Consider the following 13,734-nt stretch of genomic DNA (forward strand, 5'->3'; position numbering starts at 1 on the left):
CAGATCGCAGAGCTCATCTCAAATAGTCTTAATGCATGATATCATGAATAACTCCCTCTATGAAGCATATAGGGTATGGGTGACAATGACGGAAGGGGTGGGGCGGAGAAATTGTAGTGTCCCCCATTATGTACTGATATAAGTTAATACAAAAGTTTTGAAGTTGGAAGTGTAAGGAAGTGGTTTAATGGTCGTTTCATATCTGAATTCAGCAACTGCAGTTTTTCAACTTTTTAAAGTGTGGGTATAATCAATATAGTCAGGCAGCATATGTCATCTACTTCGAAAAATTGGCTAAGTCTGATTTTTCACTTTTATGTGATTGGTGACATCATAAGGAACAACTTCCAACTTGGTGACAAATTTCTAATGGTCATCTTGACCATGTGAGGGGTCAAAATTGGGTCAATAGGGGTCAATTTTTGGAATTGCCCCGATTGTGTTGAGTCATATATCAAATTGTTTGTCTGGCTATACTGAACAAAAAAATGTACACAACTATATACTCTTGACCTCCCATTAAAAATTTATGCCCGGAAATGTCAAGAGGTCAACGAACTTTCGTTACATGTATATTTTTATGGCAAATTACACTAAAGGTGATAAAAAGCTAATATTTTCGTTTTTTCTGTTTTGCATGTGTGTACTTTTTTATTTTTCATTTTAATATGTTCATCTTCAGAAGTCGTTATCCAGAAGATATTAAGGGTCAAGACAAGGTCAGGGAAAGGTCAAGAGGTCAACAAACTTTCATTGGTAGCCAAAATACACTATAAACGCGGTTTGAATTTAGAAGTAGGTTCTTCATTTTGAAAAGTCTCTAAGAAGACATTATCCATTAGATAAAAAGGGGGTAGAATGTGCTCATTTAGGAACAAAATAGATAAACAGTGATAGACGTCGAATAGTTTGAGTGTGGTATCATGTTTTATTGCAGGAATACCTTGAAACGACTTGACAAATCCTATAAAAAATCAAATCATCTTCATGACGTTATAAGTGCAACCAGCTCTTTCCGAGTTGCTTGATTTAGGAACTCAATTCAAGTTCTTTTCATTTCCAATTTACCGATCTTTGATATGTAAAGAAACATTTCATCCATTTGTTTGTACAGAATATTTTAATCAACAGAAAATATTGTCATGTACTGGGGTATATGTTCTTTTGTCGTTTTTTTCCTCCTACTTTGTGAACTACCTGGATGTTGCCAGAAAGAATAATCACATCAAATTTCATTGAAGTAAACCACGGCCATGCCGCAGCGGGCGGAGGTTGCAGCGGTCCCCAGAATTTGTAAAAGAAAATTGCATATTTTTTTTACTGAAAGATACATAATAATTGACCAAAAGTATGCACGAAATCTATAAATTTCTCTTTACAATATGCAAAAGCGGCCCCGATGATTAGCTCAGAACAGCACAACACCAGAATTGTGTAGTCCTTCTTGGCTCCAGAGATCGAGTAATGGTCAGAATATATCACATCAGCATAATTGACATACACTTTTACAATACGCATGCCTGCATAATGTTGCCTCTTTGTCAGAAATAATATAACCGTCACACATTTTGAATTAAGGAGCAATTGGAGCCCAACTAAGAATATCATCCTCAATCCTAAGTTAATCCAAATGAAATGTTATGCATCTTTCTTAGGAGCTGGGGCACTGGTCAATCGATGTTTATTCTGTTACATAGTATTACACTTATACCCTACTACAATACAATAATTTCTGTTGATTGAAATATTCTGACAAAGCAATGAAGGAAATGTTTCTTTACATATCAATGACTATTAAATTGAAAATGAATTGAACTTAAAATTGATTTCCTTAAAAAAAAGACACTCGGAAAGAGCTGGTTGCACTTATTACATCATGAAGATGATAAGGGCACAAGGGTTTGTCAAGTTGTTTCAATGTATTCTTGCAATACCATGATACCACACTAAACGCATTCCACGTCTATCTCTGTTAATCTTTTTTGTTCCTAAATAAGCATCTTAATTTATTTAATGTTATAGATACAGACTTTTCAAAATAAACAACCCTTAAAAAATGAGACTTCTACGATTCTAGTCGCTTTTAGGGTATTTCAGCTACATGTTGACACTTTGACCTTTCCCTGACCTTGTCTTGACCCTAATATCTTCTGGATAAGGACCTCTGAAGGTGAACTTATTAAAATCGAAAATAAAAAAGTACAAACATGAAAAAGAAAATTAAGAACCCCCCGGAAAATAGCTTTCTTAACATCTTCAGTGTAATTTGCAATATATACAATGTAACGAAAGTTTGTTGACCTTTTGCTATTTCCGGTCATAACTTTTTTACGGGAGGTCAAGAGTATATGATTGTGTACACTTTTTTGTTCAGTATAACCAGACAAACAATTTGATGTATAACTCGACACAATCAGGGCAATTTCAAAAATTGACCCCTATTGACCCCATTTTGACCCCTCACATGGTCAAGATGACCATTAGAAATTTGTCACCAAGTTGAAAGTTGATCCTTGTGATGTCACCAATCACATAAAAGTGAAAAATCAGACTTAGCCAATTTGTCGAAGTAGCCGGTAAATCATGACATATGCTGCCTGACTAATACTAGATTATAAAAAAAATACTTTTGAAAGTTACAGGGCCTACAGATCCCAGATAGAGGCTGACATAGGCCTACATTTCGAATTTTTATACTTCCTTTATAAGCTCTTGATCTTTTCCTCTCTTCCTGGTCTTCGTGACAAGACGAACACAATTTTAAGCTGACGGGAGTAAGGAAATATTCACACTTTTCATAACCCCCTCACTTGTCAAAAGCGCCCATGCACGTATGTACATCTCATCAAAGAGCGGGACCTCGCCTCCCGCTATGCCGGCGGGTCCCGCGCGGTAGGAGACGAGTTTGGCTCCCCAGCTTCCGTCTCTCGGGCCCCGCTTGGGGGCGTATTTCTTATCAAGCTCTTTGCAGTTTTCTTGGACGTAATTGCGTCAGGAAAATTAGCGATAGACCCGATGGTGAAACCCTAAACCTTAAAAGTATATTTTCCTTCATCCACTGGCATGGCCTGTGAATTCGCTGTAGGGTGGCTGTAAGAAAGCACTTAAGCTATACACATACATATACCGAGATGGCATTCACAGTAATGATTCCATCCCACTGACAAACCGTTGAAATCAATATGTATCGTTTTTCAAAGAAATTGCTTTTCCGACCTTTATTGACATTATCGTCTGCAACTTGCCATGTCGTCCATCTTGCAACAATGTACTCAGAAACCTTATCAATGTTCATAGACATAGTCTGATTACACAGATGAGGACTGCGTTCGATTTGAGAATCACAAACAAGTTTTTTAATTAACACGATTTTAACGACGATTTGATTATTCAGGATGCATTTATCAACTCATACCTTTGTCTATACTGCAATGCCCTCCATGCTGGTTCATGTAATTTGATTGATTTTTTTATTTAACCCATTGACAACTGAATTGTGTGATTCACATATAGACTTTGTACAGACATCACCCGGTTTCAGTTGGCAATGGGTTAACATTATTATCTATGGTAAAGAAAGAAATAAATTAATATGTATAATAATTATAAAAAGGCTGCACAGCAAAAACTGTGGTGTTAACCGGTGTACATAGAGGACCACACCAGTTATTTTACACCGGTGTTAAATTGGTGGTGTTAGTTTTACACCTATAGGTGTTATTACAACACCTTTTGTTATTACATTTACACTCTTTGGTGTTTAATCTCTAGGGTGTAATTTTAACACCTCAGGGTGTGGTCCTCTTTTAACACCAATTGGTGTCAGTTTTAACACCGCTGTTTTTACAGTGTACTGTAGTGGTAAATGTGGAGCCCCCATATTCTAGCCCCCCTCTCTCTTTTAATAAAAGTCAAACATTTCTGCTAAACACGTCTCAAGATACTGAAATAATAAGACCCTGAAAATGGGATTTATATTCATGCTACTCGTGCTCTATTCAGCTCACGAGTATTGTGATTATCATTACTGTGATTAAAGGGACACCAAGACGTCATGTTGAATCTGTACAAATGGTAAAATGGTAAAAATCAGGAAAGAATTTCTTTTCCGATCTATCGAACCTTCTGAATAACGAAGCTTTGGATATATGGATCCAGTTTTGTCCAATTTTTTTACACTGGAAGCATTTTTTTTAAGCGCACAGTCTGAATAGTACTTAAAACTTTTTGTTAAATCGTAGTTTAAAATTTTCATGCAAGGTATGTTACCCATCGAGACGATGAATACCTCAGAGGATATGAGATTAATCATGGGTAGCCTTTTTGATGTCTTCAGACATTAGCCCTTTGGGTTCTGACCTATTTCGTTGCAGATAATCCCTTCAAGTTAACTAGTTTCAGGCGACAGGATCAGTCTTCTGTTAATCCGTTACATTTTAACTTTCTTACTAATCACTCTGTGAATGCAAAGTAACCGACTAAAATTAAAGGTGTTTATGATTTTAGTCTAAATGAAATCGATTAACTTGAAAGAACCATCAGGGGCACGTCTTACAAAGAGTTGCGATTAATCCGATTAATCGCAGCTATGGAAAGCCAACGACGTCAACATCTGATAAACATGTTTGTTCCAGATATTTTTTTAGAAATGACGAATATTCATGAATGCATTATTTTCTTGAAAATTCATTATGCTTCTTTTTTGTTTTCAAAGGACATTGAACAAATTTCCTGAAGAAAAAAATGACGCTGATGGATTGAGATTGATCCGATCAATCAACGGTAACTCCTAACACGGGGCCCAGCACGTAGATATGAAATCAATTGATTTTGAAAACTTCTGCTGCTAGTTCTAACCGTAAGATTTTACTGAAAGTTACAATTTCAAAGAAGAACTTGCAGTGTTCACATCTTTTTTATATTCAAAGTCATGTGCACACGTTGGTATCAATAATGCATATAGCATATTCATCTAGATATAGTGCCTTGGTCAAGGGCAGTGCAGGGAATCGAAACCCGGACTTTCGTGGTGTAGTCGTGCGCACTCGGCCACGGCACCTCGCCCATAGCATTTTAACATTTTGGCTCACAGTGTAGGTTTCCAAATCTACAGAAACACACTGCTGGGTTAGAAAGGGCGTGGATGTCCTCTACATTTCAGTGGAAAAGACATATACGGTTCCAGCATCCACAAAAGGTGACATGAAAATCATGAAAGTTAGTCACGACCCTCTTGTAGTTCCCTCTTCCTTTCATTATCGTCAAAGATCTTTTCCCACAGAATTATTTTCATTTAAACTTAAAGAATAGCGCCATCACATAGGACCTTTAAAAGACCCCAAAACAGTCACAACTGAATACCATGTTTGATGTGATAAGAATTTCCCTCTCAATATTGTATCCATATGATATTACGAATGACGTAATCCCGTCATAATCAGACTAGAACATGAAACCTAAACCAAACTCTAACACGTATAGATGGCAGGAAATTACTGTTGAAGGGGGTGTACCCCGTGACCTTCCCGTCTTTGAACCTATGTCCCCTCCCCCTTTTATCTTTGTGTGATGTAGGTCATGTTAAACCTTAAGGCATCTTCGTTTTTCCTCACAATAGCGCCCGGGTGATAGACGGATGTGTATGGTGATGAGACGCTAATTGGTCCCTTCAAGGAATAATCTATTCAACACTCGGAATTAGATACAGACATTGGGAAGTTATTCACCAACTGCATGTGAGCTGTTCAATCTCGATATTAACATTGAAACATTATTTTAAATAGTTTTGAAGTGTTTCACTGACTACAAATTTTTGCTACTGAAGCCTATATCTTCTGACAAAAATTTATGGGGGTCCACCTGAAATTTTGAGATGGAGCCAGGTAAGAAATTTGACTAGCAAAAAAAAGGATATCAAGCGACATTTTAGGGGGAACACAACAAATTCAGAGGGGGCCACCTGAATTTTTTAGGGGGACGCAGGAAAAAAAAATGACAAGCCCCCCCCAAAAAAAGGTTCTCAACAATTTTTTTTTTTTGGGGGGGACCTGTCCCCCCGTCCCCCCCCCCGCTTCCACCGCCTATATTCAAAATTCAAGTGTAGCATTAGTGTAGCATTAGATTTATTGTCGACTGAGTAAAAAATGATCAATCAATAAACTGATCATAAGTTCGAATTCCAGTAATAGCCGAATGAACGTTAAAATAAACATTGTGAAAACTGAAACATAGGCAATACCAAGAACATACTGAAAGCAATTTCCCCATTATATACCTCAAATAATACTATTAACAGAACAGAAGAGACGGATAGATAGAGAATGAGAGAGGGGGAGAGAGGGGGGAAGGGGCAGGTAGAAATTGGAAGAGCAACTCGAAAAGATTTTTTTTTCCAATTTTATTTCATGACATTTGTGTTGGCATTAAAGGAGAGCTCCAATGAGAAACCATGCACTAATGGGACGCGTTGCAAGAAAACTAAGTTGCCATTGATTGCAAATCAATTGCATATTTGCGTTTATATGTGCGATTTACTATCAAACGCAAGTCTCTTGCAACGCCCCATAAATTATGTTAATAAAATATTTAGGCGGCCACACGTTATTGATCAGAAATGCGATGTCACGTGACAGAACGCAATTGGCGCAAGCGCATTGTGTTCATTTACTGCTGATTCCTCGATTCTGAATTCGATTCGAGCACTATTCTTCCTTATTTCCCTTTTTTCCTCAGTTCTTGTCTTTTTAATTTACCATCTTCCTGTCTTTCTCGATCATCCACTACAACAACACATTTAATTGGTTATATACCAGTTTGGTAATTGGTTATATACCAGTTTGGCGTTTACCAGCAAAAATGCTGTCCTGCCGAGTTCCTACGGGAGTTACCACAAACAACACATTTATTATTCATGAGTATTCCATTTATTCATCGTATAAAGTTTTGCAATGATTTGATCTTTTTTTAATCTGTTCTGTGTGAGTTTTTTTTTAAAGATATGTATGGTTGATATTATGGGCGTTGTGGCGTGCGCCTGTAATCCAAGCTATGTGGGGAAGTTACAAATTGATGCAGAGGTTCGAGGTTCGAGCCATGGTGACATCAAAGGTCGGTCCCAGATGTAGATAATCATATCTGGTTGATACACATCTGACAAAACTCAAATACACACACATAATTCGTACACAAATGTAATTTCGAGTATAGAAAAACGATGACTACATTTATCACATCATTGTATAATAAAACTCAGATCATTCCCAATTTGATTAAACGTCTCTCTTTTACCATGAACAAATAATGCCCTTTTCGATTGAATGGGATTATACTCAGATCTATACACAGTTCGTTTAATCATATTTCATATTTATGTAAAACGAGATTGCTGTCATCAAATGACCTTTTTAGGTTTTAGCTCTTGCTTTGAAAAAGCCCCAGCTACGGCCAGAGGCAATGCCCTGGGCAATTCGAATACAAACTCCACATGATAATATGCATTCCTGCATACTCCGTTGCTTTATTGTGCGCTCTCTTAACTATAGCCCCCGGACACATAGCTGACATTATAAAAAAAATTATGGTGTAAAACAAGTCAACTATTTTCATGAAAAGAAGGGGCGCGCATTTGCAAATCGTGTTATTTCATTTGTATTAATTTGCAAATTACAATTCGGATTTGATGTTGATATTTGGCATTAATACTTGTTATCTTTAGATATCACATGACTTTTTGAGATTCAAGGCTTCTTCAAAGCGTGTATCAAGTCTTGGTAAATCTGGAATAATTCTTTTTGAATTGAATTCGATGTCACATGAAATGAAAGAGGGTATTAAAGATGCACATGCGATCTAATATACTCATGCGTAATATCTCCAATTAAGAAAAAAAACAAATACCTAAAAGGTCACCCCTGAATAAATAAAATTTGTGGAATTAATAGGTGAGGTATCGGTGAGGCAAACCCATTTTCGCACGAAATTTTAAATTTGAATTTGATTTGATTTATTTTTTCTTCTGCATTCATAACATTCGAATACCATACAACTTTCATTACGTAACAAACATAATATATCGGTAATTGCCTTTGGTATGAATCATAAAGAAAAAATAAAAGAATAAAAAAGTAATTCTAAATAAATATGATCTATTACCAACAAAGAAAATTTAACATTTACAGTTGACAGGAGAAGGAATGTCATTATAAGCAGATTGCTTGAAAAAAATGGCAACCCCGGAATAAAACTCATTAAATTAATACATACATTTATAAATTAATACATACATTTATATGGCATGTCTTATAAACTTGCCTAGAAGTGAAAGTAATGTGGTGAAAGTGATTGGAAAAAATCCCACCATTTCCGAGGCGATTTGGACGGAGCTATATCTTTCAAAAGAGAGGCTAGGGAAACAAATTAAAAAATATTTTAGCTGAGAAAGTGATAGTTTGTCTTAACCACTAGGCATGTTAAGTGACTATTTGTTTTGTTTTCCACATGTGAATATATTAATGGTAGAAAACACATTTTCCTAGAAAAATATGACACCTAAATATACTTATCACTTAATTCACTTCACATATGAGATGGCAACCTTTAAATGACGCGGAATATAAATGATGATTATATTTGATTTTATACATATATACGATCTACAACTTTTAGGCCCCTTATACTGTATAGAAAGAAGAACGATTACCATTGGTTTTAATTGAGGTTGAAATTTTTAAGATATCCATACAATCCATTAACAATGTTGTAATCAATAATAAAAGTAAAAGTATCTTATATCTTAAATGACCCTCGGCCAATTTACATAAGTATCATGGGACATTTTGTTTTCACATGAATGAACATAATAACGGATATTTTATAATCACAAATATTGTGTACTTCAAAATGTAACAGAATTTTACTCATCAGCATTTAGAAGAAATTAGTTGCCATTTTGAATTTAGATCAACACAATCATAAAGTCGCTATAAATCTAAGTCAGTTAGCTAGTTAAACATCCTTCCCAAACACATGATTATATTATGCGAACGTTATATAAGACGCAATTATTACAGGAACAAAATAATATTTGCCACTGGCATATTGTCGAATAGTTCCGTGCCTTTGGTTCTTACAAATCTCGTAATCGTGTAAAATCTCAAAATTTGATTTGATTGTCATAAGAATATGACGTCACCACATGAGACAATTTTGCAATGCTCATCCTCTTCTTATAAACAAACATTGTTTTTATTTGATATCTGCTAAGTGATATTCCTCGGGGCTATATAGGTAATAACACTTTATGACAGAAATGAATAATAATATTCTACTTGCAATATATACGTTTTGTTATGTAATAACATAGTCATTGTTTGACTCGCCTTTTCTTGACAAATCTGGCCTTACAAAGCTGTCAAATCCGTGACGATATAGGTAATATATGAGAGGTTGAAAATTTTCGAGAAGCCCTCAAAAGTTGTATTTTCAAATGACTTTCGCGCTACAGATTTAATGTCTAACCCGACAAATACATATTTAACGAAATAATTATGAGAAATAACCGTACACATATGATTCAAAACAAATGTAAGTATTGTTATTTTTTCGTGTGGGGGGGAGGGGGCACCAACTACAGCCCCTCCCCCTGTATAATGATGCAAACTTGGACCTTCTTGTCTCTTCTCTAAATTTACATTTTGCATTTAATTATCACCATGATCGGCAAACGTTTTATTTGCAACATCGCTCGACTCAGAGTATATTATGAGGTTTGATCTCCCTTTAAATGCACACGCGATTAACTTCTTTTAAAGCATATTTCCCCAAGCCCAATGCCAGCCCACTATCCATCATTGCCACCATGAAATTAACCCGTCAGATATCGGAGGAGCACGTCTTTTTTATCCGTCCACTTGTAAACGGTTTGGCCAGCGACCGTTTCCGTATTGATGGGGCTTCGCAATGTTTACCATGTAACATTATGCTCGGCGCCAAACAACCTCGGATAAGCAACGCCACGGGCGACGCCCCGGGCTACACGCGGTCTGATTAGCTTGCAAGGTTTGCATCAAAATGTTTTCTCTCGTTACCTATTGGTTCTATATTGAAAGTGAACACACGATTTTGTAGGATAGCTTTCACTTGAAGATACGGGCTCGTTGTCCTCGTATTTTTGGCCGCCATTTTTGCAAGGCTATCTTGTTCCTATGCTTGCAGGTGCTGTATAGTCGCTTTTCAGAATGTTCTGGGAGCTTTTATGACATACCCTGAAATGAAAACCTCAGTTTTTGTGTTTTTATTTTTCCTGTTTTAAAAGTATGATTGCTTGCATATTGATTTACTTTGATTCAACACAACCATTTAAGACTCACTTCAGCATAATTCATCAGCAAAACGGAGGTCTAAGTGTCTTTCTTATGCAAAGTATCACTTATGGGAGTGAGCAGACTGTCCTCGGTTCTCCCGACAACTACAGTCCTATCCACTTCTGAGTTGAAGATTGTAAAGGAAATACGGACCGGACGTGTGTTACACCACTCTGTCATAAAACACCCTCTCCATACGATCATAATGACGTATTGACAAAACGACAGTTACTCCTACTCCGAGACAGAAACTCAATATTCCATCTAAATGCGATTCTTAAGAGGTTTTAGATGATGTAGCCGAGGGAAGGATAGGGCAAGGAAAGACATGAGAAATCGAGGGAGGGAGGTGGGATGCAATATTTATACACCATGATGGTTTTAATATGATAAACAGAAAAAGAGATAGATAGAGAGAGAGAGGGGGGGGGGGCGTGAGGGAGAGTAAGAAAGAGAGAGAGAGGGGGTGCGATAAAACAAAGGCGAGAGAAAAAGAAGTGACATTCAGATGAGAATAGTATATTGATTGGGGAACACCTTGAAATTTATGTTTAGTTACTTCAATTAAAAAAGTGCACGAAACCCGCTGTCAACATGAAATCGCGAATTTGAACACTGGAAGGAACAAACAGAATAATGATGGAAAATGTTTGGTCAGATTAAGTAATACACACTTAACTGATCATGTATCACCAGACACAAACTGATTGAGTGAAGGTAAAAAAAATGTACTAAAATTGAAGAATCATGAAAAAAGACAAGAAAAATTCATACAATAATTAGCAGAAATATTGGAAATTGCAGAGAGAGAGAGAGAGACGGAGTAAGAAAAGAGGAGTGTAAGTGAATGCTGATAATGTAATGTCTTTGAAAAGGTACTTAAAAAGTGTGAATAAAAATATAAATGATAAAACAAAAACAAAGAAGTGTAAGTGAATGCTGGCAATGTAATGTCTTTGAAAATGTATACTAAAAGGTACTGGAAAGGGTGTGAATAAAAGCATAAACCAAATTGAAAATAACAAGTTATATAAAATGAAGTAGGTATCTATCTAAGAAAAAATCGAAGTAAAGAGGAAGAAATATATAGACGAGGAAAGGGGTAAATCTATTGAAATAATAAGAATATAATGGGGAATCATTTGCAATGAGAGACAGAAGAATATCATGATGAATATAATTATACCATAGGGAATAAAACAAAAGGACAACTAAAAGAGGAATCCTAAAAAAAGGAATGCGGAAGGTCACGAGAGTTAAGATGAGAAAGGGAACGAAAGGAAGAGAAAGGGAGAGATGGGAGTCATCGCTCTAGCTTCGCCACGTGTCCATCTCACTAAATAACGATCACCATGTTAAATTGGCACCGTGATAAGTAAATGAATAAATCTACATGAATTGCGCACGATTCCACCGCGCCTATTTGGGCCATCCTCCGACTCGGCGCAAACTAGAAGGATTTATGTTTCAATTTTCACGCATATTTTTCCCTCCCTTTTTACTGCAAGATAGAGTATCGTTTTGGAATACATTTATGGCAACGCGAGCCTGCTAGTGTAAGATGAGAAAACGTGGAAGAATATTGATATCTCTTTGGTGTGTGATTCAATAGAAGAGCTTTCTGTCGTCTCACCTTACTGAAAACGCCAATCTCTCTCTCGTTGAGAACTATAAATTGACAGACAATTCAAATGACGGTGGTTCAAACTGTCGAAACGAAGTTATTGTGAATTATTGGTGCAAAACGATACAGAATGATTATAATAAAACAAAAATCAATTTCACTACAGCGCGCTGCGAAAGATTATGGTCATTGTCGTTGCTTTTCTATTGGCGACAAAGTTCATGATAGAACAAATTTATTTAAGCGTTCAAAAAACCTTACATTTATTCTAGGTATCAAAAAAAAATGTTTAACTATGCTTTTCACCAACCTATTATTCATCTCAACCATGAGATAAATAATCTAAATGATAATAAAAGTTTGTCTGTCGGATACATGGATTTTGGGGGTTAAATGTTATTAACAAAACTACTAAAATTAACTGTTGCTATGAATCTGACCTTCAAAAAGAGGCAGCAAGTTGTAACAATATATCTGCTTTCCAAATGTAGCTTTGACTTGTGTTCTATAAAGTGAAGAAGCAATGTTTTTACCATTATGATACCTTATGTTCAACATGGAGAACATACCATACCCGCTGGGTGTTTCATAAAGCTGTTCGTAAGATAAGAACGACTTTAAGAACGACTGGTGATCCTTTCTTGTGATAAATGGTATATACATTGGCGATGGTTAAGCGCGTAAGAAAGGTTCACCAGTCGTTCTTAAAGTCGCTCTTATCTTACGAACAGCTTTATGAAACGGCCCCCAGAATCAGAGCTCCGTAACACAAAGATTAGCGACCAATTGCTTAATGAACTGACCGGTCAATAGCAATGTTACACGTGCATTAGGTTTAAAATACTGACCAGGGACCAATCAGTGCGGTTCTTTCATATTTGTGATTCATCGCAAACCTTTGTGTTGTCTATATGGACACGTTATGTCAACATTTCTCATCATCTGCTTTCCAAAGGTAGTTTTAATGTCATTTTTTAAGATTAAATATTAAATCTGAATTGCATTGGTGTTATGGTATGACAATCTTTGAAGGGTCCGATTTTGATCCAATTGCAACGATTTAAGCGAGGTGTTCACTTCTTCAGAAGATAACCAGTGACGGTATAGGGCATCTGGACTTAAACACGAAGAGACTTTTGACATAACTACAGTGTCTAATATTTATTGGATTGTGTATGAAGGACCATGAGTGTTCAAAGTCAATGTAAATCAGGATCCTACGGGTTAAAGGGCTTGGGTCTTATTCGGTCTTTTGTCGGGAAAAGACAAAATGTTTAGGGCGCCACTTGTAAACAATCTTGAAATCATCCAAGTCGAATGGGTGGGGGGCATTTCCTCACTTTCAAATAGCCGAGCGGTGGCGTCCTTTTCTCTTTGCTTTTCATCAGGAGACATTTCCACCTTATTATTTTTCCCATTTGCTGGAGCCCTCCTTCGGGTTCATTATCGAACATTCTTACTGGGTATGAAAGTCACAGGCCAACCCGCACAGCGCTGATACACGATACAAACCCCCGGAGCTTCCCGCGAGGCTCCGTTAGCAAGACTATCAATAACAACATCGTAATGGCAAACTTAGGGGGAAAAACTTACATTAATGGCAAAATCAAAAGGAAAGTAAAGAGAGAGGGGTAGTATCGACATAAGAATCAGGCAGAAAGGGAAACAAGGTAGTAAGAAGGGGGTGGAGTAGAGAGCTTATGAGAGGGTTAGAGAAACGAGGAGAGAAGTGAGAAAAAATGAGGAAGA

Source organism: Lytechinus variegatus, chromosome 2 (assembly GCF_018143015.1).
Source record: "Lytechinus variegatus isolate NC3 chromosome 2, Lvar_3.0, whole genome shotgun sequence".
NCBI classification, from domain to species: Eukaryota; Metazoa; Echinodermata; class Echinoidea; order Temnopleuroida; family Toxopneustidae; genus Lytechinus; species Lytechinus variegatus.